Source organism: Doryrhamphus excisus, unplaced genomic scaffold, assembly GCF_037039965.1.
Source record: "Doryrhamphus excisus strain RoL-2023G ecotype Guam unplaced genomic scaffold, RoL_Dexc_Guam_v1.1 HiC_scaffold_24, whole genome shotgun sequence".
Classification (NCBI taxonomy): domain Eukaryota; kingdom Metazoa; phylum Chordata; class Actinopteri; order Syngnathiformes; family Syngnathidae; genus Doryrhamphus; species Doryrhamphus excisus.
This window is the reverse complement of record NW_027621862.1, coordinates 6,465,452-6,485,385: the sequence shown is the minus strand read 5'-3', so window position 1 is coordinate 6,485,385 and position 19,934 is coordinate 6,465,452. Positions and strand designations below refer to the sequence as shown.

Sequence of the window (19,934 nt, the reverse complement as noted above, 5' to 3'; positions counted from 1 at the left end):
TCACGGAGGGCTGTCCTTTCTTCTGGTGTCATTTTGTTGTACTCTTCAGCTGATACAAATCCTCCAGGATTCTTTTTTAGAGGAGGTCTTTGCTGCCTTGGCATAGGCGTAGGACCGCTGCTCGGCCTTTGCTGGCTAGGCTCAGAAGGCCTCTGAGGTTGACTTGTCCTGGTATCTGAGCGGCGTTCATTAAGCCCTTGCCTTGCCCTACGCTTGTCAGCGAAATGCTTCCTGAGCAGGTCCCACTTCCTCACCGTGGCGTTAATGACATCCAACTTTGCATCAACCTCCAAGGTCACAAAAAGCTGCTCGCTTTCTGCTCCTTTCACCACCTTTCGTAGGGCTACTACATATCTGGTAGGGCCCACCACTGATCGCATTTGATGCCAGATAGGTGCCAAGGCTTGACCTTGCCTCAGCTTCTCTCGTGCCGCTTCAACAAAGGAATCTTCATCATCCTCTTCGCTGATCACCCATCGGTCATAGACTTCCTGAGCCGTCTCCTCCTGTCCTACTTTTTCCGTAGTAACAAACTGTAGCCAGGTCTTCTTGGCCTCCTCGCTGGCGCCACAGCAGTTGACGACCTTCCAGGTGTCCTTTAGGTACGCTTCAACCGCTTCCCCTTGTCTTATGGGCCTTATTAGGTTCTTCAGGGTTATCAGGCCTTCGTAGCCTCCTGTCGCTTTCCCATCATCGCTTCTCAGGGGGACCGCGACTTCGGCCATACGAGGGACCGGAATAGGACGGGGCATAAACGCAACCGTTGCCCTGTCTTCTTGGTCGTCCACTAGGTCGCAAATGGTTAGATCCCTCTTGGACTGATTGTAGGCCGTTTGCTTCAGCCGTCTCAACATTGTGTCGTATAGCACCGCTACAAAGCCTTCTCGGAAGTTCTTGGTCAGGTCTCGGTAGCACACGAGGGTATGATATGACGGGGTCATAAGGAAGTTAGCCATCTCGCCCCAGGTCGTGCGTACCACCACCTCCGTTTCCTGATTCAGCTTGTGCTGCCACACCGGCGGGATGGTGTAGTTCGTTTGTCCTGCTTCGGGCACGTAGGCTTTTCTCCCGTCTCTTGTCTCTACGTACCCCCATTGCACGTCTCGGGCTAGTCGTTCAGATGCGCGGTAGATGTCAAGTATCTGTACTGCACCTTTCCGCCCCTTGTACAACCCGGACTTTAATGCATGCTGAGGGGGTTCGTCAGGTTCGGCTTCAGATCGTAGACTGTGGTTTCTTGGGTCTTCTTCATTCTCCGCTGGGTCGGTAGGGTCTACTCTTGCTTCTTCTTCGGCCCGAGGAAGCATGGCGGGAGCCTGTCTTTCCGCTCCTCTTGCTCGTCCGGGTTCAGCGGGTGCAGGTTCGACGAGATCCCGCTCCTCTTCCCACGAAATGAGACTGTGCGCCACGATGCTCCCTGGGCGTGAGGCTAAAGGGTCCCTCCTGACCGTACTGGACTGAGGGCGAGGGGGCGATGGACTCCTGCTAATGTCTCTCCTTGGGCCTCCCCTGGTCCCCCTTTGTGAGCCCAGTGAGTCAATACTGCACGCTGGGACTCCCTCGGGGGTCCTCTCTAGCCGAGGCTTCGGAGTTGACACTGCTTCGGATGGCCACTGCTTCTGAGGAGTCGTCTGGGTTGAACCAGCCAGAGCTGCAGACAGCCTCTCCTCGTTTTGTTTTGGGGAGGAAGCTACTACGAGCTCTGTTACTGCTGGTAGTAGATGGCTCCGTTCTAGGCACACCTGTCCTGCCACTTCAGCAGCCAGGCGGGCTTCCAGCCATGTGAGGGTGTGAGAACGTAAGCCGTCCATGTACATGACAAGCCTCCGAGCTCCTCGGTCAATGGCTCCTCGTATCCCTTCCTCCAGTCGTTTTGCCATCTCTTTCTGGTATCCTTCTAAGTCATGCTTTCCTTCGTACTCCCTGATAGGGATGTGCAAGGTGAACCAATAGCGGCTTACGCCTCCACTGGTTGCCATCAGGTTTATCCTTGACCCTTGACTTGTCCTCTTCTGTAATTCGTGCTTCACTTCATCACGATAATCGCTTCCCATTAGGTCTCTCAGGTTGGACTTAAACTTCTTATTTCTGGGCTTGTATTGGTCGTCGGTAAAGATCAGCAAGGCATCCGCCGTCAGGTCCCTCAGGTCCCCCACATATTGGTACAAGGCTTTATCCCCATACCGCAGCAAGGGTAAGACTCCCGTGGGCAGAGGCCTCAGGTCTGGCATGTGTGAGTCCTCTTCTCTGGGTGTCTTATCCAGCCTCTTAGGGGTATGGTCCCTTGTGCGGTGGGGCACATCCACCCTCACCGGGCCTATCAGGCTTGGTCTAGTAGGTTGTGCGGGCTCGGCGTGTTTCACCAGCTCGGGCCGGCCTTGCGGTGTCCTTTCCGTCGGTCCTGCTGCGTCCATTACCCTTGCCGCTCGAACCGGCCTTGTCGGTTCTCTGCCTATCCTCTCATATAGGGGCGGTTCAGGCGGCTTTCTTTTCTCTGTCTCTTCTTTTGGACTCGGATCAGGGGTATGTGGTCTAGGGAGGGGAGTCCAGGACGTCCAGGATGTAACTGGGTCGGCTTTCTGGTCCTCGGTACTGCTGAGTGATATGGGACGGCTTTCCTCCTCCGGCCCTGGGACCGGTGTTCGCGGTTTCCCCAAGGATGGTCCGGCTTCCTCGGTGGTTTGTAGCTCGAGCCTGGGATGTAGCGCATCCATGACCTCCATATCGTCTGACCAGTGGAGGTCCTCGAGGTCCCCAATCGCCTGGGTCTCTTCCCATCTCCTCCTCTTCTCTGCCATCAATTCCCCTAACTTCCGCAATGTCTCCTGGTGATCTTTGCGTCTCGGTATGGCTTTGGTGTTGATGTTGACCAGGTCCGGCTGGACCTTCACTTCCTTAGCCAACATCTTTACTATGCCGTCGTAGCCCTCGGAGGTGCTCACCAGATGGGTGATGGGTCCTCCCTTCCAGGTTGTCAGCAAGTCGTTCCACCAGGCCAGCCACTGTTGGGTCTCGCTGTCGTTACTTGGTGTCTTGTTGGGGTGGCTGACCACCATGACCATCTGGTCCCCCTCCGGGCTTGGTCGTAAGGTTTGCGCAAACGCTCTTCCTTCTGTTAGTATCTGATGCTCCAGCAGCGCTGAGAGCACACCCGGATCGGTCGACGGGTTCAGTCCTTCGTACTCCCGTCGCACCTGGTCCGCCCATTGGTGTAGTCCTCCACCCCATAGGAGGATCTGCGTTGGTATATTGTGTTGTCCCACCAGATGAGGAGACGACACCCTTACCTTGGGTCTCGTGCCTCCTTCTGTCATCTTTTCTCCCGGAGATACGCCTAGCGATCTCCCGTAGTCGTAGGGGTGAGTTGCTGCTCCCCCAAGCCTCTCGTTCCGGTCTGAGCTAGGGAGGGAGGGCAGCGAACTGGTTACTCGACGCGGTGTTTTTCTCCGCGCCTCTTTTCTTCTGGACCTGTCGCTTGTACACAACCAGAGACGACAGAGGTCTCGTATCAGCTGAGGGCCTTCGGGTTCAGCGACAGCCTGATACTCTGGGTCGGCCACTTTACTTTGGCTTTCCCCTTCTTCTTCCGTATGAGCCGTGGCTCACACGGTTACGTTGACGTTGCTCCTTTGCTCCGTCCAACGTTGTCTTCAGCTGTGTTCACTCAAGAATCATGGGAAGCGTCCTTGGATCAGGCAATAAATGAATGCGATGAGCCCCAGGAAAACCATTGGGTTCCTCTGTTCCTACTACCGTCCGCAAGCACACTCCTCTTTGGTCCTTCGTACCACCCTGACTGCGCGTCTCCTTGGACGCTCGGGCGGGGGTGGTCGGACCTCTTGACTTCCACTAGCTCCTAGTGTGGCACAGTCCTTGTCCTCCTGCCGTTGCCTTCTTGGCCACACCGGCAGGATTGTTCTTTTCCAGGGACTTGTTCCCTCAAAGAGCGACTGTCTCACACCGTTCTCAGGGTTGTATTAAACACGAAAATGTAAGTGGAGCTCACAACCGCTTTGGGAAGAAAACGCCTCTAAACTCACACTCAGGTTCTTCTGGTGCTCGGCCTCTGTACTAAACAGTCAAACCGAGCCCCACGTTGGGCGCCACGTGTTTAAATCCCTAGTTACCCAGGGGATGCAAGACCCTTACTTCCCCCTCGTGTTATGGGGGAACAGGCGCACCTCCCTGCCTGACTACTCCGTTTAAAGGGTTACGGCCGCTCGCGTGAAGGAAGGGCCTCTTCCTTCACCTCTTCCTTCGACCCCATTATCCTCTACCCAAAATTTAGACCACCATTGTAGAGAACGCGGGCCGCGAAAGGACAACACCCCAGCCCTCATAACCAACAGTACTCCACCACAAGGTAAACAGCATGGCCAACCAAAGCGTCACAACCCCATTGGATTTCAAGTCCAACGCCTTAACCTCTCGGCCACCGTGACTGCTTGGAAAAGACCAATGGGGGCAGGTGACCCCATTGTCCTAGAACCAAAATGTTGCTGATGTCAAGGATCAGCTGGCAACATGTGCATGGGAGGAAGACACATGGTTTGTGTGAGGGGCTACACAAGTCTTTCCACTTCTAGTTAAAAGCCAGGCACCTCACATCGTTTCCATAAAGTACCAAGGGATTGTCCTGTTGCCCTTGTATTTTGTGGGCAAAAAGGAGGCGTTTGCAAGTGGACCTCAGACCCTATCACTGGTCACCTGAACAGGGACTTGAATCCCGGACACTCAGATCAAAAGTCTAATGTTCAGTTGACTGGCTCAAACTTAGTCTTGTCTGACCACTCTTTTGTCCAGAAGATATTTGGCTAATGTGGTCTGATTTCTTAAACCTGCAAATGTCCAAATACACAAGGGTATTGTCTTTGTAGGGCGCATTGACACACAGTTTGCCAATTGGGAACCACACAAGCGCTGTGCAAGAGTGGAGCGCAAACATGAATGAACACTGACACTGATGCACTCAGAGAACGTCCCTGGGTGGGCTCGAACCACCAGCCTCCCGGTTAACAGCAGAGCGCGCTGACCGATTGCGCCACAGAGACTCACACCCTGCCAACTTCTGTTCAGTTGAAGCCATACTAACGCATGCTATGCTTCCAGCATGCCCTTTGTTTTGGATGTGACTCGCACCTTCTGGTGTAACAATCAAACAACATTGCAAACCAGGACACCAGCTTTACTCTTTGATGAACGCAAAGTATTTTTGGGTACAATCCAGGGGTCTTGTGCTCTCACGGAAATGGCTCTGTCCTTTTTCAACATGAGTTGAGACGAAATGTATTAAAATGGACAGACTGCATTGGTCACTCAAGCAGAATTTCTCAGTTTGCCAATTTCAGACTGCGTGACAAAGAATCAAGTCAAACTCCATCGACAGGATGGACAGGGGACAACAAAGCAGGGAAGATAAGGGATAGGGAGGAGAGGGGAAAGATGCGACCGCTTTTGTTGAGAGCCAGAGAAGAAGCTCTCCTCTCTGCAAGGTCAAGTACAGTATGCCAGAAGATTTGACCTTGTGACTTTTAATCTGAGGGTCCAGGGTTCAAGTCCTTGTTCAGGCAGGTGAAGGGAGGCCCCTTCCCTGAAATGTTACACCTCCTTCTGTGGTCAAGTACAGTACGCCAGAAGATTTCTGCTCCTTCATCCTCAACACCGAGAAGGCCAAGGAGATGGCCGTGCACACAAGGAGTAACTTGTTTAAGTAAACCTTTTCGACCTAGCACCTTTGCGATCTTCCAGGACTGTGGATAAACGCCATTGTCAATAATTAAATTATTAAATTAAATTATCGAACCACCAACCTCTCAGTTAACAGCCAAACGTGCTGACCAATTGCGTGACAGAGACTACAACAGCATGACTGCAGTAAGGTTTCAATAATTGCTGTCCACCTTAACTCTCGGGTGGTCCGGTCTGTTACGTTTCAGGTGTCATTCTGAATTCTGCCCTTTCGCAGGAAAAGAGCCTTTGTACTTTTTCAACATGAGCTCTAAAGAAAGGTATAAGCTGAGATATACTGCATTGGCCGGGAATCGGACCCGGGCCTCCCGCTTGGCAAGCGAGAATTCTACCACTGAACCACCAATGCCACGTTGGAAAACACTGTCGGAGAACAAATTAAATTGTCGAGTGGATGTGCCTCTGCAAAGTGGCGCAAAATGACAAAACATCACAACACACGCACAGGATGCCAGGGGAGGCCGAGTACTAACAGAGCTGAGCGAGAGGGCATAAGAAAAAAATTTGTGACCTTGTGGTGGTTACCCGACAGCACCAAGGATATGGTGCACGTCTGATGCGCAATGCATGCCAGATGATGTTCATCTAGCGAGCAGACATTCTTGTGGGGGACAAGCTCAACTGTAGGAATGTTAAGAGAACTGACCAGTCCGCTATCAATGAAGTTCTCGTCCGCCCCAGAGTCAATTAATGCTGTGGTAGGAGAAGCTTCCCCCGCCCAGGATATCGTACCTTCCACCTGAAGTCGGCCCACCAAAGCGGATGACGCAGCCGGTGTGGTTGGAGCGGGCAGTGCCAGCAGCTGGGGAATATCCCTGGTGGAGGAAGAGCATTGGCGTGCTGGGCGAACTGGACCGCGGGAAATTGTGTGTAGGACTCCCACAGTACAGGCACAGCCACAGGCGTAGACGGTGACTCCTCTCCGCTGACGAAAGGCGACTGGCTCCCAGTTGCATGGGGACGACACTCCCGACGTCGTCAGACGGCGCTCCACTGCTGGAGCAGGGAGGGAGGAGTGGTGCCGGAAGAGCCCCGGGAGGTGGGATTTGGAGCCGACGTGTGGGTCGGAGCGGCTCCGCCCGATACGCGTTTCGTAGCGCCTTGTCATTCCAGCAGCTCTCTGCCGCTATCCCGGTTAGCTCAGTTGGTCAGCGTGTGGTGCTAATAACGCCAAGGTCATGGGTTCAACCCCTCGTACTGGCCACTCTTCTTTATGTGCTCCAGGAACAACAAAACGGCGACAACCCACTTGCCCCCATATCCAACATCACACCACCCACCTGTGAAACACCCTCGACAAGGCCACTGAAAACAGCATGTCAAAAGCAGAGTGGCAACAAACCTCTCGGCCACCGAGACTGCAAGAAGCAGATCAATGGGGACAGTGGACCCCATTATCCTCTACCCAAAATTTAGACCACCATTGTAGAGAACGCGGGCCGCGAAAGGACAACACCCCAGCCCTCATAACCAACAGTACTCCACCACAAGGTAAACAGCATGGCCAACCAAAGCGTCACAACCCCATTGGATTTCAAGTCCAACGCCTTAACCTCTCGGCCACCGTGACTGCTTGGAAAAGACCAATGGGGGCAGGTGACCCCATTGCCCTAGAACCAAAATGTTGCTGATGTCAAGGATCAGCTGGCAACATGTGCATGGGAGGAAGACACATGGTTTGTGTGAGGGGCTACACAAGTCTTTCCACTTCTAGTTAAAAGCCAGGCACCTCACATCGTTTCCATAAAGTACCAAGGGATTGTCCTGTTGCCCTTGTATTTTGTGGGCAAAAAGGAGGCGTTTGCAAGTGGACCTCAGACCCTATCACTGGTCACCTGAACAGGGACTTGAATCCCGGAAAGTCTAATGTTCAGTTGACTGGCTCAAACTTAGTCTTGTCTGACCACTCTTTTGTCCAGAAGATATTTGGCTAATGTGGTCTGATTTCTTAAACCTGCAAATGTCCAAATACACAAGGGCATTGTCTTTGTAGGGCGCATTGACACACAGTTTGCCAATTGGGAACCACACAAGTGCTGTGCAAGAGTGGAGCGCAAACATGAATAAACACTGACGCACCCAGAGAACGTCCCTGGGTGGGCTCGAACCACCAGCCTCCCGGTTAACAGCCGAGCGCGCTGACCGATTGCGCCACAGAGACTCACACCCTGCCAACTTCTGTTCAGTTGAAGCCATACTAACGCATGCTATGCTTCCAGCATGCCCTTTGTTTTGGATGTGACTTGCACCTTCTGGTGTAACAATCAAACAACATTGCAAACCAGGACACCAGCTTTACTCTTTGATGAACGCAAAGTATTTTTGGGTACAATCCAGGGGTCTTGTGCTCTCACGGAAATGGCTCTGTCCTTTTTCAACATGAGTTGAGGCGAAATGTATTAAAATGGACAGACTGCATTGGTCACTCAAGCAGAATTTCTCAGTTTGCCAATTTCAGACTGCGTGACAAAGAATCAAGTCAAACTCCATCGACAGGATGGACAGGGGACAACAAAGCAGGGAAGATAAGGGATAGGGAGGAGAGGGGAAAGATGCGACCGCTTTTGTTGAGAGCCAGAGAAGAAGCTCTCCTCTCTGCAAGGTCAAGTACAGTATGCCAGAAGATTTGACCTCGTGAGTTGTCCTCATTCAACAAAGGCCTGGATAGCTCAGTTGGTAGAGTATCAGACTTTTAATCTGAGGGTCCAGGGTTCAAGTCCCTGTTCAGGCGGGTGAAGGGAGGCCCCTTCCCTGAAATGTTACACCTACTTCCTTTATCCTCCTTCTGTGGTCAAGTACAGTACGCCAGAAGATTTCTGCTCCTTCATCCTCAACACCGAGAAGGCCAAGGAGATGGCCGTGCACACAAGGAGTAACTTGTTTAAGTAAACCTTTTCGACCTAGCACCTTTGCGATCTTCCAGGACTGTGGATAAACGCCATTGTCAATAATTAAATTGAAGATATGGCATATGGGCTCCTGAATCAACTTTGCTGCCGCCCTCAGTAACCTACCATCCAAATTATCAATACCACATGGCTCATCGCTTTTAATGGAATGCAACAGTTTTCCTACCTCATCTACACTTATCCTCTTAAATTGAAAACTACACAGTTTATCCTACACAATATTGTTCTTTATCTGACAGTCTACCATCAACATCTATCATCTGATCTCTAATCAAATTTATTTTATTAATAAAAAGATATTGCTGCTCCCAGTCAGGTAACTGACATTTGGACAGGTTTTGAGTGGAGATGGGATTTGTCTTGGTCCTCGGTCGAACGGTTAGGCTCATTCATAAGCACTATCTGCCAACTGCTGTCATTCTGAAGCGACTGACAACATAAATACGAATAAAACCCGTCAATAAATGATAGACTTGAGTTTCTGGTAAGTACTACACAAGAAGATAAGGTGCTCAACTGGAGAAGGGAGTGTGGACTGGGTTTAGGGTTAGACCAATACTGTATTTGGCATAGAAATTGGGGCTCAGATTAGTGTTTGGTACTTGGGAACAATAAATCAAGGACTGGGTTTCTTCACTATTACATGACAAGAGACTAGTCGAGAGAACGTAGCCAGGATTAGGTTTGGGGTATTTGTCTGATGCTGAGGGACAGATCCTGGACTAATTTCCGATCCCAACATCTCTTCTACAAAAAAGCACTTGACTTCTTGGAGAATGCGGGCATCGATCCCGCTCCCTCTCGCATGCAAAGCGAGCACTCTACCATTTGAGCTAATTCCCCTGCCATCACAGCGTTGACAGAGAAGGTTCAGTCTCATAACTATTTTGGTTCCTTTGCTGGAGTACGTCAATTCCGCAGCTGACCGAGTTTCTCGGGGAACACAAGGAGCGAGAGGTTCAGTCATCACTGGGAACTTTGGAAGTGTAGTCACCTTTAGTCAGGTCTGCTTTGGTGAACTTCAGAGGCATCATGACCAGTCTGCATCAAAACATCATCTGAAATCCTGTGGCAGGTTTCTGGCATTGATTCTTAATTCAGTTGCCATCCCTGATAGATGGTAATGGTAATGGTAATCATGCCCGCGTGGCAGGCGAGTCTCTTTGCTTGTCTGACGTCTGTGTCGCACCCTGATTAGCTGGCAGCAAATGTGAACCACCAATGCCACGTGGGGACACACTGTAAGAGAAAAAAAAATCAACTGTCAAGTGGATGAGCCTCTGCAAAGTGGCGCTGAATGACAACACATCACAATGTCATACTCTTTGGATTCAAGCACCTTCTGGCGTAATGGGATCCACAACAATCATGTCAGCTGTGGATGCCACGTCAATTCATTCTTGAAGGGCAAGTGACAAAAAGAAGTACATGGTTCAGAAATCAGCTGCCAAAGTTTCACTGACCAAGCACCCAAGGCACTGCTGGGATTTGAACCCAGGATCTCCTGTTTACTAGACAGGCACTTTGACCAGCTTAGCCACAGTGCCAGCAGTGCATCTGGCACCAACACAAAAACAGTTCGCCAATGGGGAAAAATGTTCATACAAGGGAGGGAGTCCAAAATCATACACATGTGTGGATTGAGAGTCCCTGGGTGGGCTCGAACCACCAACCTCTCAGTTAACAGCCAAACGTGCGACCAATTGCGTGACAGAGACTACAACAGCATGACTGCAGTAAGGTTTCAATAAGTGCTGTCCACCTTAACTCTCGGGTGGTCCGGTCCTGTTACGTTTCAGGTGTCATTCTGAATTCTGCCCTTTCGCAGGAAAAGAGCCTTTGTACTTTTTCAACATGAGCTCTAAAGAAAGGTATAAGCTGAGATATACTGCATTGGCCGGGAATCGGACCCGGGCCTCCCGCTTGGCAAGCGAGAATTCTACCACTGAACCACCAATGCCACGTTGGGAAACACTGTCGGAGAACAAATTAAATTGTCGAGTGGATGTGCCTCTGCAAAGTGGCGCTAAATGACAAAACATCACAACACACGCACAGGATGCCAGGGGAGGCCGAGTACTAACAGAGCTGAGCGAGAGGGCATAAGAAAAAAATTTGTGACCTTGTGGTGGTTACCCGACCAAGGATATGGTGCACGTCTGATGCGCAATGCATGCCAGGTGATGTTCATCTAGCGAGCAGACATTCTTGTGGGGGACAAGCTCAACAGTAGGAATGTTAAGAGAACTGACCAGTCCGCTATCAATGAAGTTCTCGTCCGCCCCAGAGTCAATTAATGCTGTGGTAGGAGAAGCTTCCCCCGCCCAGGATATCGTACCTTCCACCTGAAGTCGGCCCACCAAAGCGGATGACGCAGCCGGTGTGGTTGGAGCGGGCAGTGCCAGCAGCTGGGGAATATCCCTGGTGGAGGAAGAGCATTGGCGTGCTGGGCGAACTGGACCGCGGGAAATTGTGTGTAGGACTCCCACAGTACAGGCACAGCCACAGGCGTAGACGGTGACTACTCTCCGCTGACGAAAGGCGACTGGCTCCCAGTTGCATGGGGACGACACTCCCGACGTCGTCAGACGGCGCTCCACTGCTGGAGCAGGGAGGGAGGAGTGGTGCCGGAAGAGCCCCGGGAGGTGGGATTTGGAGCCGACGTGTGGGTCGGAGCGGCTCCGCCCGATACGCGTTTCGTAGCGCCTTGTCATTCCAGCAGCTCTCTGCCACTATCCCGGTTAGCTCAGTTGGTCAGCGTGTGGTGCTAATAACGCCAAGGTCATGGGTTCAACAAAACGGCGACAACCCACTTGCCCCCATATCCAACATCACACCACCCACCTGTGAAACACCCTCGACAAGGCCGCTGAAAACAGCATGTCAAAAGCAGAGTGGCAACAAACCTCTCGGCCACCGAGGCTGCAAGAAGCAGATCAATGGGGACAGTGGACCCCATTATCCTCTACCCAAAATTTAGACCACCATTGTAGAGAACGCGGGCCGGGAAAGGACAACACCCAGCCCTCATAACCAACAGTACTCCACCACAAGGTAAACAGCATGGCGGCAACAAATGCCCAACCAAAGCGTCACAGACAGGATTCGAACCTGTGCGGGGAAACCCCATTGGATTTCAAGTCCAACGCCTTAACCTCTCGGCCACCGTGACTGCTTGGCAAAGACCAATGGGGGCAGGTGACCCCATTGTCCTAGAACCAAAATGTTGCTGATGTCAAGGATCAGCTGGCAACATGTGCATGGGAGGAAGACACATGGTTTGTGTGAGGGCTACACAAGTATTTCCACTTCTAGTTAAAAGCCAGGCACCTCACATCGTTTCCATAAAGTACCAAGGGATTGTCCTGTTGCCCTTGTATTTTGTGGGCAAAAAGGAGGCGTTTGCAAGTGGACCTCAGACCCTATCACTGGTCACCTGAACAGGGACTTGAATCCCGGACACTCAGATCAAAAGGCTAATGTTCAGTTGACTGGCTCAAACTTAGTCTTGTCTGACCACTCTTTTGTCCAGAAGATATTTGGCTAATGTGGTCTGATTTCTTAAACCTGCAAATGTCCAAATACACAAGGGTATTGTCTTTGTAGGGCGCATTGACACACAGTTTGCCAATTGGGAACCACACAAGTGCTGTGCAAGAGTGGAGCGCAAACATGAATGAACACTGACACTGATGCACTCAGAGAACGTCCCTGGGTGGGCTCGAACCACCAGCCTCCCGGTTAACAGCCGAGCGCGCTGACCGATTGCGCCACAGAGACTCACACCCTGCCAACTTCTGTTCAGTTGAAGCCATACTAACGCATGCTATGCTTCCAGCATGCCCTTTGTTTTGGATGTGACTCGCACCTTCTGGTGTAACAATCAAACAACATTGCAAACCAGGACACCAGCTTTACTCTTTGATGAACGCAAAGTATTTTTGGGTACAATCCAGGGGTCTTGTGCTCTCACGGAAATGGCTCTGTCCTTTTTCAACATGAGTTGAGGCGAAATGTATTAAAATGGACAGACTGCATTGGTCACTCAAGCAGAATTTCTCAGTTTGCCAATTTCAGACTGCGTGACAAAGAATCAAGTCAAACTCCATCGACAGGATGGACAGGGGACAACAAAGCAGGGAAGATAAGGGATAGGGAGGAGAGGGGAAAGATGTGACCGCTTTTGTTGAGAGCCAGAGAAGAAGCTCTCCTCTCTGCAAGGTCAAGTACAGTATGCCAGAAGATTTGACCTCGTGAGTTGTCCTCATTCAACAAAGGCCTGGATAGCTCAGTTGGTAGAGTATCAGACTTTTAATCTGAGGGTCCAGGGTTCAAGTCCCTGTTCAGGCGGGTGAAGGGAGGCCCCTTCCCTGAAATGTTACACCTACTTCCTTTATCCTCCTTCTGTGGTCAAGTACAGTACGCCAGAAGATTTCTGCTCCTTCATCCTCAACACCGAGAAGGCCAAGGAGATGGCCGTGCACACAAGGAGTAACTTGTTTAAGTAAACCTTTTCGACCTAGCACCTTTGCGATCTTCCAGGACTGTGGATAAACGCCATTGTCAATAATTAAATTGAAGATATGGCATATGGGCTCCTGAATCAACTTTGCTGCCGCCCTCAGTAACCTACCATCCAAATTATCAATACCACATGGCTCATCGCTTTTAATGGAATGCAACAGTTTTCCTACCTCATCTACACTTATCCTCTTAAATTGAAAACTACACAGTTTATCCTACACAATATTGTTCTTTATCTGACAGTCTACCATCAACATCTATCATCTGATCTCTAATCAAATTTATTTTATTAATAAAAAGATATTGCTGCTCCCAGTCAGGTAACTGACATTTGGACAGGTTTTGAGTGGAGATGGGATTTGTCTTGGTCCTCGGTCGAACGGTTAGGCTCATTCATAAGCACTATCTGCCAACTGCTGTCATTCTGAAGCGACTGATGACATAAATACGAATAAAACCCGTCAATAAATGATAGACTTGAGTTTCTGGTAAGTACTACACAAGAAGATAAGGTGCTCAACTGGAGAAGGGAGTGTGGACTGGGTTTAGGGTTAGACCAATACTGTATTTGGCATAGAAATTGGGGCTCAGATTAGTGTTTGGTACTTGGGAACAATAAATCAAGGACTGGGTTTCTTCACTATTACATGACAAGAGACTAGTCGAGAGAACGTAGCCAGGATTAGGTTTGGGGTATTTGTCTGATGCTGAGGGACAGATCCTGGACTAATTTCCGATCCCAACATCTCTTCTACAAAAAAGCACTTGACTTCTTGGAGAATGCGGGCATCGATCCCGCTCCCTCTCGCATGCAAAGCGAGCACTCTACCATTTGAGCTAATTCCCCTGCCATCACAACGTTGACAGAGAAGGTTCAGTCTCATAACTATTTTGGTTCCTTTGCTGGAGTACGTCAATTCCGCAGCTGACCGAGTTTCTCGGGGAACACAAGGAGCGAGAGGTTCAGTCATCACTGGGAACTTTGGAAGTGTAGTCACCTTTAGTCAGGTCTGCTTTGGTGAACTTCAGAGGCATCATGACCAGTCTGCATCAAAACATCATCTGAAATCCTGTGGCAGGTTTCTGGCATTGATTCTTAATTCAGTTGCCATCCCTGATAGATGGTAATGGTAATGGTAATCATGCCCGCGTGGCAGGCGAGTCTCTTTGCTTGTCTGACGTCTGTGTCGCACCCTGATTAGCTGGCAGCAAATGTGAACCACCAATGCCACGTGGGGACACACTGTAAGAGAAAAAAAAATCAACTGTCAAGTGGATGAGCCTCTGCAAAGTGGCGCTGAATGACAACACATCACAATGTCATACTCTTTGGATTCAAGCACCTTCTGGCGTAATGGGATCCACAACAATCATGTCAGCTGTGGATGCCACGTCAATTCATTCTTGAAGGGCAAGTGACAAAAAGAAGTACATGGTTCAGAAATCAGCTGCCAAAGTTTCACTGACCAAGCACCCAAGGCACTGCTGGGATTTGAACCCAGGATCTCCTGTTTACTAGACAGGCACTTTGACCAGCTTAGCCACAGTGCCAGCAGTGCATCTGGCACCAACACAAAAACAGTTCGCCAATGGGGAAAAATGTTCATACAAGGGAGGGAGTCCAAAATCATACACATGTGTGGATTGAGAGTCCCTGGGTGGGCTCGAACCACCAACCTCTCAGTTAACAGCCAAACGTGCGACCAATTGCGTGACAGAGACTACAACAGCATGACTGCAGTAAGGTTTCAATAAGTGCTGTCCACCTTAACTCTCGGGTGGTCCGGTCCTGTTACGTTTCAGGTGTCATTCTGAATTCTGCCCTTTCGCAGGAAAAGAGCCTTTGTACTTTTTCAACATGAGCTCTAAAGAAAGGTATAAGCTGAGATATACTGCATTGGCCGGGAATCGGACCCGGGCCTCCCGCTTGGCAAGCGAGAATTCTACCACTGAACCACCAATGCCACGTTGGGAAACACTGTCGGAGAACAAATTAAATTGTCGAGTGGATGTGCCTCTGCAAAGTGGCGCTAAATGACAAAACATCACAACACACGCACAGGATGCCAGGGGAGGCCGAGTACTAACAGAGCTGAGCGAGAGGGCATAAGAAAAAAATTTGTGACCTTGTGGTGGTTACCCGACCAAGGATATGGTGCACGTCTGATGCGCAATGCATGCCAGGTGATGTTCATCTAGCGAGCAGACATTCTTGTGGGGGACAAGCTCAACAGTAGGAATGTTAAGAGAACTGACCAGTCCGCTATCAATGAAGTTCTCGTCCGCCCCAGAGTCAATTAATGCTGTGGTAGGAGAAGCTTCCCCCGCCCAGGATATCGTACCTTCCACCTGAAGTCGGCCCACCAAAGCGGATGACGCAGCCGGTGTGGTTGGAGCGGGCAGTGCCAGCAGCTGGGGAATATCCCTGGTGGAGGAAGAGCATTGGCGTGCTGGGCGAACTGGACCGCGGGAAATTGTGTGTAGGACTCCCACAGTACAGGCACAGCCACAGGCGTAGACGGTGACTACTCTCCGCTGACGAAAGGCGACTGGCTCCCAGTTGCATGGGGACGACACTCCCGACGTCGTCAGACGGCGCTCCACTGCTGGAGCAGGGAGGGAGGAGTGGTGCCGGAAGAGCCCCGGGAGGTGGGATTTGGAGCCGACGTGTGGGTCGGAGCGGCTCCGCCCGATACGCGTTTCGTAGCGCCTTGTCATTCCAGCAGCTCTCTGCCACTATCCCGGTTAGCTCAGTTGGTCAGCGTGTGGTGCTAATAACGCCAAGGTCATGGGTTCAACAAAACGGCGACAACCCACTTGCCCCCATATCCAACATCACACCACCCACCTGTGAAACACCCTCGACAAGGCCGCTGAAAACAGCATGTCAAAAGCAGAGTGGCAACAAACCTCTCGGCCACCGAGACTGCAAGAAGCAGATCAATGGGGACAGTGGACCCCATTATCCTCTACCCAAAATTTAGACCACCATTGTAGAGAACGCGGGCCGGGAAAGGACAACACCCAGCCCTCATAACCAACAGTACTCCACCACAAGGTAAACAGCATGGGGGCAACAAATGCCCAACCAAAGCGTCACAGACAGGATTCGAACCTGTGCGGGGAAACCCCATTGGATTTCAAGTCCAACGCCTTAACCTCTCGGCCACCGTGACTGCTTGGAAAAGACCAATGGGGGCAGGTGACCCCATTGTCCTAGAACCAAAATGTTGCTGATGTCAAGGATCAGCTGGCAACATGTGCATGGGAGGAAGACACATGGTTTGTGTGAGGGCTACACAAGTATTTCCACTTCTAGTTAAAAGCCAGGCACCTCACATCGTTTCCATAAAGTACCAAGGGATTGTCCTGTTGCCCTTGTATTTTGTGGGCAAAAAGGAGGCGTTTGCAAGTGGACCTCAGACCCTATCACTGGTCACCTGAACAGGGACTTGAATCCCGGACACTCAGATCAAAAGGCTAATGTTCAGTTGACTGGCTCAAACTTAGTCTTGTCTGACCACTCTTTTGTCCAGAAGATATTTGGCTAATGTGGTCTGATTTCTTAAACCTGCAAATGTCCAAATACACAAGGGTATTGTCTTTGTAGGGCGCATTGACACACAGTTTGCCAATTGGGAACCACACAAGTGCTGTGCAAGAGTGGAGCGCAAACATGAATAAACACTGACGCACCCAGAGAACGTCCCTGGGTGGGCTCGAACCACCAGCCTCCCGGTTAACAGCCGAGCGCGCTGACCGATTGCGCCACAGAGACTCACACCCTGCCAACTTCTGTTCAGTTGAAGCCATACTAACGCATGCTATGCTTCCAGCATGCCCTTTGTTTTGGATGTGACTCGCACCTTCTGGTGTAACAATCAAACAACATTGCAAACCAGGACACCAGCTTTACTCTTTGATGAACGCAAAGTATTTTTGGGTACAATCCAGGGGTCTTGTGCTCTCACGGAAATGGCTCTGTCCTTTTTCAACATGAGTTGAGGCGAAATGTATTAAAATGGACAGACTGCATTGGTCACTCAAGCAGAATTTCTCAGTTTGCCAATTTCAGACTGCGTGACAAAGAATCAAGTCAAACTCCATCGACAGGATGGACAGGGGACAACAAAGCAGGGAAGATAAGGGATAGGGAGGAGAGGGGAAAGATGCGACCGCTTTTGTTGAGAGCCAGAGAAGAAGCTCTCCTCTCTGCTAGGTCAAGTACAGTATGCCAGAAGATTTGACCTCGTGAGTTGTCCTCATTCAACAAAGGCCTGGATAGCTCAGTTGGTAGAGCATCAGACTTTTAATCTGAGGGTCCAGGGTTCAAGTCCCTGTTCAGGCGGGTGAAGGGAGGCCCCTTCCCTGAAATGTTACACCTACTTCCTTTATCCTCCTTCTGTGGTCAAGTACAGTACGCCAGAAGATTTCTGCTCCTTCATCCTCAACACCGAGAAGGCCAAGGAGATGGCCGTGCACACAAGGAGTAACTTGTTTAAGTAAACCTTTTCGACCTAGCACCTTTGCGATCTTCCAGGACTGTGGATAAACGCCATTGTCAATAATTAAATTGAAGATATGGCATATGGGCTCCTGAATCAACTTTGCTGCCGCCCTCAGTAACCTACCATCCAAATTATCAATACCACATGGCTCATCGCTTTTAATGGAATGCAACAGTTTTCCTACCTCATCTACACTTATCCTCTTAAATTGAAAACTACACAGTTTATCCTACACAATATTGTTCTTTATCTGACAGTCTACCATCAACATCTATCATCTGATCTCTAATCAAATTTATTTTATTAATAAAAAGATATTGCTGCTCCCAGTCAGGTAACTGACATTTGGACAGGTTTTGAGTGGAGATGGGATTTGTCTTGGTCCTCGGTCGAACGGTTAGGCTCATTCATAAGCACTATCTGCCAACTGCTGTCATTCTGAAGCGACTGACGACATAAATACGAATAAAACCTGTCAATAAATGATAGACTTGAGTTTCTGGTAAGTACTACACAAGAAGATAAGGTGCTCAACTGGAGAAGGGAGTGTGGACTGGGTTTAGGGTTAGACCAATACTGTATTTGGCATAGAAATTGGGGCTCAGATTAGTGTTTGGTACTTGGGAACAATAAATCAAGGACTGGGTTTCTTCACTATTACATGACAAGAGACTAGTCGAGAGAACGTAGCCAGGATTAGGTTTGGGGTATTTGTCTGATGCTGAGGGACAGATCCTGGACTAATTTCCGATCCCAACATCTCTTCTACAAAAAAGCACTTGACTTCTTGGAGAATGCGGGCATCGATCCCGCTCCCTCTCGCATGCAAAGCGAGCACTCTACCATTTGAGCTAATTCCCCTGCCATCACAGCGTTGACAGAGAAGGTTCAGTCTCATAACTATTTTGGTTCCTTTGCTGGAGTACGTCAATTCCGCAGCTGACCGAGTTTCTCGGGGAACACAAGGAGCGAGAGGTTCAGTCATCACTGGGAACTTTGGAAGTGTAGTCACCTTTAGTCAGGTCTGCTTTGGTGAACTTCAGAGGCATCATGACCAGTCTGCATCAAAACATCATCTGAAATCCTGTGGCAGGTTTCTGGCATTGATTCTTAATTCAGTTGCCATCCCTGATAGATGGTAATGGTAATGGTAATCATGCCCGCGTGGCAGGCGAGTCTCTTTGCTTGTCTGACGTCTGTGTCGCACCCTGATTAGCTGGCAGCAAATGTGAACCACCAATGCCACGTGGGGACACACTGTAAGAGAAAAAAAATCAACTGTCAAGTGGATGAGCCTCTGCAAAGTGGCGCTGAATGACAACACATCACAATGTCATACTCTTTGGATTCAAGCACCTTCTGGCGTAATGGGATCCACAGCAATCATGTCAGCTGTGGATGCAACGTCAATTCATTCTTGAAGGGCAAGTGACAAAAAGAAGTACATGGTTCAGAAATCAGCTGCCAAAGTTTCACTGACCAAGCACCCAAGGCACTGCTGGGATTTGAACCCAGGATCTCCTGTTTACTAGACAGGCACTTTGACCAGCTTAGCCACAGTGCCAGCAGTGCATCTGGCACCAACACAAAAACAGTTCGCCAATGGGGAAAAATGTTCATACAAGGGAGGGAGTCCAAAATCATACACATTTGTGGATTGAGAGTCCCTGGGTGGGCTCGAACCACCAACCTCTCAGTTAACAGCCAAACGTGCTGACCAATTGCGTCACAGAGACTACAACAGCATGACTGCAGTAAGGTTTCAATAAGTGCTGTCCACCTTAACTCTCGGGTGGTCCGGTCGGTTACGTTTCAGGTGTCATTCTGAATTCTGCCCTTTCGCAGGAAAAGAGCCTTTGTACTTTTTCAACATGAGCTATAAAGAAAGGTATAAGCTGAGATATACTGCATTGGCCGGGAATCGGACCCGGGCCTCCCGCTTGGCAAGCGAGAATTCTACCACTGAACCACCAATGCCACGTTGGGAAACACTGTCGGAGAACAAATTAAATTGTCGAGTGGATGTGCCTCTGCAAAGTGGCGCTAAATGACAAAACATCACAACACACGCACAGGATGCCAGGGGAGGCCGAGTACTAACAGAGCTGAGCGAGAGGGCATAAGAAAAAAATTTGTGACCTTGTGGTGGTTACCCGACCAAGGATATGGTGCACGTCTGATGCGCAATGCATGCCAGATGATGTTCATCTAGCGAGCAGACATTCTTGTGGGGGACAAGCTCAAC

At 50.1% G+C, this 19,934-nt stretch overlaps 19 non-coding genes across 19 annotated transcripts; 3 read left to right on the top strand and 16 right to left on the bottom strand.

Annotated features, from left to right (window-relative positions):
* Positions 1-4,977: 4,977 nt before the first annotated feature.
* On the bottom strand, positions 4,978-5,051 carry trnan-guu (transfer RNA asparagine (anticodon GUU)). The gene has a single exon. It is a non-coding gene; the product is annotated as a tRNA-Asn (tRNA).
* Positions 5,052-6,026: 975 nt separating this feature from the next.
* trnag-gcc (transfer RNA glycine (anticodon GCC)) lies at positions 6,027-6,097 on the bottom strand. Its single transcript has one exon. It is a non-coding gene; the product is annotated as a tRNA-Gly (tRNA).
* A 1,738-nt stretch (positions 6,098-7,835) lies between these two features.
* trnan-guu (transfer RNA asparagine (anticodon GUU)) lies at positions 7,836-7,909 on the bottom strand. The gene has a single exon. It is a non-coding gene; the product is annotated as a tRNA-Asn (tRNA).
* Positions 7,910-8,406: 497 nt separating this feature from the next.
* On the top strand, positions 8,407-8,479 carry trnak-uuu (transfer RNA lysine (anticodon UUU)). The gene has a single exon. It is a non-coding gene; the product is annotated as a tRNA-Lys (tRNA).
* A 948-nt stretch (positions 8,480-9,427) lies between these two features.
* On the bottom strand, positions 9,428-9,500 carry trnaa-ugc (transfer RNA alanine (anticodon UGC)). Its single transcript has one exon. It is a non-coding gene; the product is annotated as a tRNA-Ala (tRNA).
* Positions 9,501-10,130: 630 nt separating this feature from the next.
* trnat-agu (transfer RNA threonine (anticodon AGU)) lies at positions 10,131-10,204 on the bottom strand. Its single transcript has one exon. It is a non-coding gene; the product is annotated as a tRNA-Thr (tRNA).
* Positions 10,205-10,546: 342 nt separating this feature from the next.
* On the bottom strand, positions 10,547-10,617 carry trnag-gcc (transfer RNA glycine (anticodon GCC)). Its single transcript has one exon. It is a non-coding gene; the product is annotated as a tRNA-Gly (tRNA).
* A 1,130-nt stretch (positions 10,618-11,747) lies between these two features.
* On the bottom strand, positions 11,748-11,829 carry trnas-uga (transfer RNA serine (anticodon UGA)). The gene has a single exon. It is a non-coding gene; the product is annotated as a tRNA-Ser (tRNA).
* A 534-nt stretch (positions 11,830-12,363) lies between these two features.
* Positions 12,364-12,437, bottom strand: trnan-guu (transfer RNA asparagine (anticodon GUU)). The gene has a single exon. It is a non-coding gene; the product is annotated as a tRNA-Asn (tRNA).
* Positions 12,438-12,934: 497 nt separating this feature from the next.
* trnak-uuu (transfer RNA lysine (anticodon UUU)) lies at positions 12,935-13,007 on the top strand. The gene has a single exon. It is a non-coding gene; the product is annotated as a tRNA-Lys (tRNA).
* Positions 13,008-13,955: 948 nt separating this feature from the next.
* On the bottom strand, positions 13,956-14,028 carry trnaa-ugc (transfer RNA alanine (anticodon UGC)). Its single transcript has one exon. It is a non-coding gene; the product is annotated as a tRNA-Ala (tRNA).
* A 630-nt stretch (positions 14,029-14,658) lies between these two features.
* Positions 14,659-14,732, bottom strand: trnat-agu (transfer RNA threonine (anticodon AGU)). Its single transcript has one exon. It is a non-coding gene; the product is annotated as a tRNA-Thr (tRNA).
* Positions 14,733-15,074: 342 nt separating this feature from the next.
* Positions 15,075-15,145, bottom strand: trnag-gcc (transfer RNA glycine (anticodon GCC)). The gene has a single exon. It is a non-coding gene; the product is annotated as a tRNA-Gly (tRNA).
* Positions 15,146-16,275: 1,130 nt separating this feature from the next.
* On the bottom strand, positions 16,276-16,357 carry trnas-uga (transfer RNA serine (anticodon UGA)). Its single transcript has one exon. It is a non-coding gene; the product is annotated as a tRNA-Ser (tRNA).
* A 528-nt stretch (positions 16,358-16,885) lies between these two features.
* trnan-guu (transfer RNA asparagine (anticodon GUU)) lies at positions 16,886-16,959 on the bottom strand. Its single transcript has one exon. It is a non-coding gene; the product is annotated as a tRNA-Asn (tRNA).
* A 497-nt stretch (positions 16,960-17,456) lies between these two features.
* On the top strand, positions 17,457-17,529 carry trnak-uuu (transfer RNA lysine (anticodon UUU)). The gene has a single exon. It is a non-coding gene; the product is annotated as a tRNA-Lys (tRNA).
* A 948-nt stretch (positions 17,530-18,477) lies between these two features.
* Positions 18,478-18,550, bottom strand: trnaa-ugc (transfer RNA alanine (anticodon UGC)). Its single transcript has one exon. It is a non-coding gene; the product is annotated as a tRNA-Ala (tRNA).
* A 629-nt stretch (positions 18,551-19,179) lies between these two features.
* Positions 19,180-19,253, bottom strand: trnat-agu (transfer RNA threonine (anticodon AGU)). Its single transcript has one exon. It is a non-coding gene; the product is annotated as a tRNA-Thr (tRNA).
* A 342-nt stretch (positions 19,254-19,595) lies between these two features.
* trnag-gcc (transfer RNA glycine (anticodon GCC)) lies at positions 19,596-19,666 on the bottom strand. The gene has a single exon. It is a non-coding gene; the product is annotated as a tRNA-Gly (tRNA).
* Between the last annotated feature and the right edge of the window lie 268 nt (positions 19,667-19,934).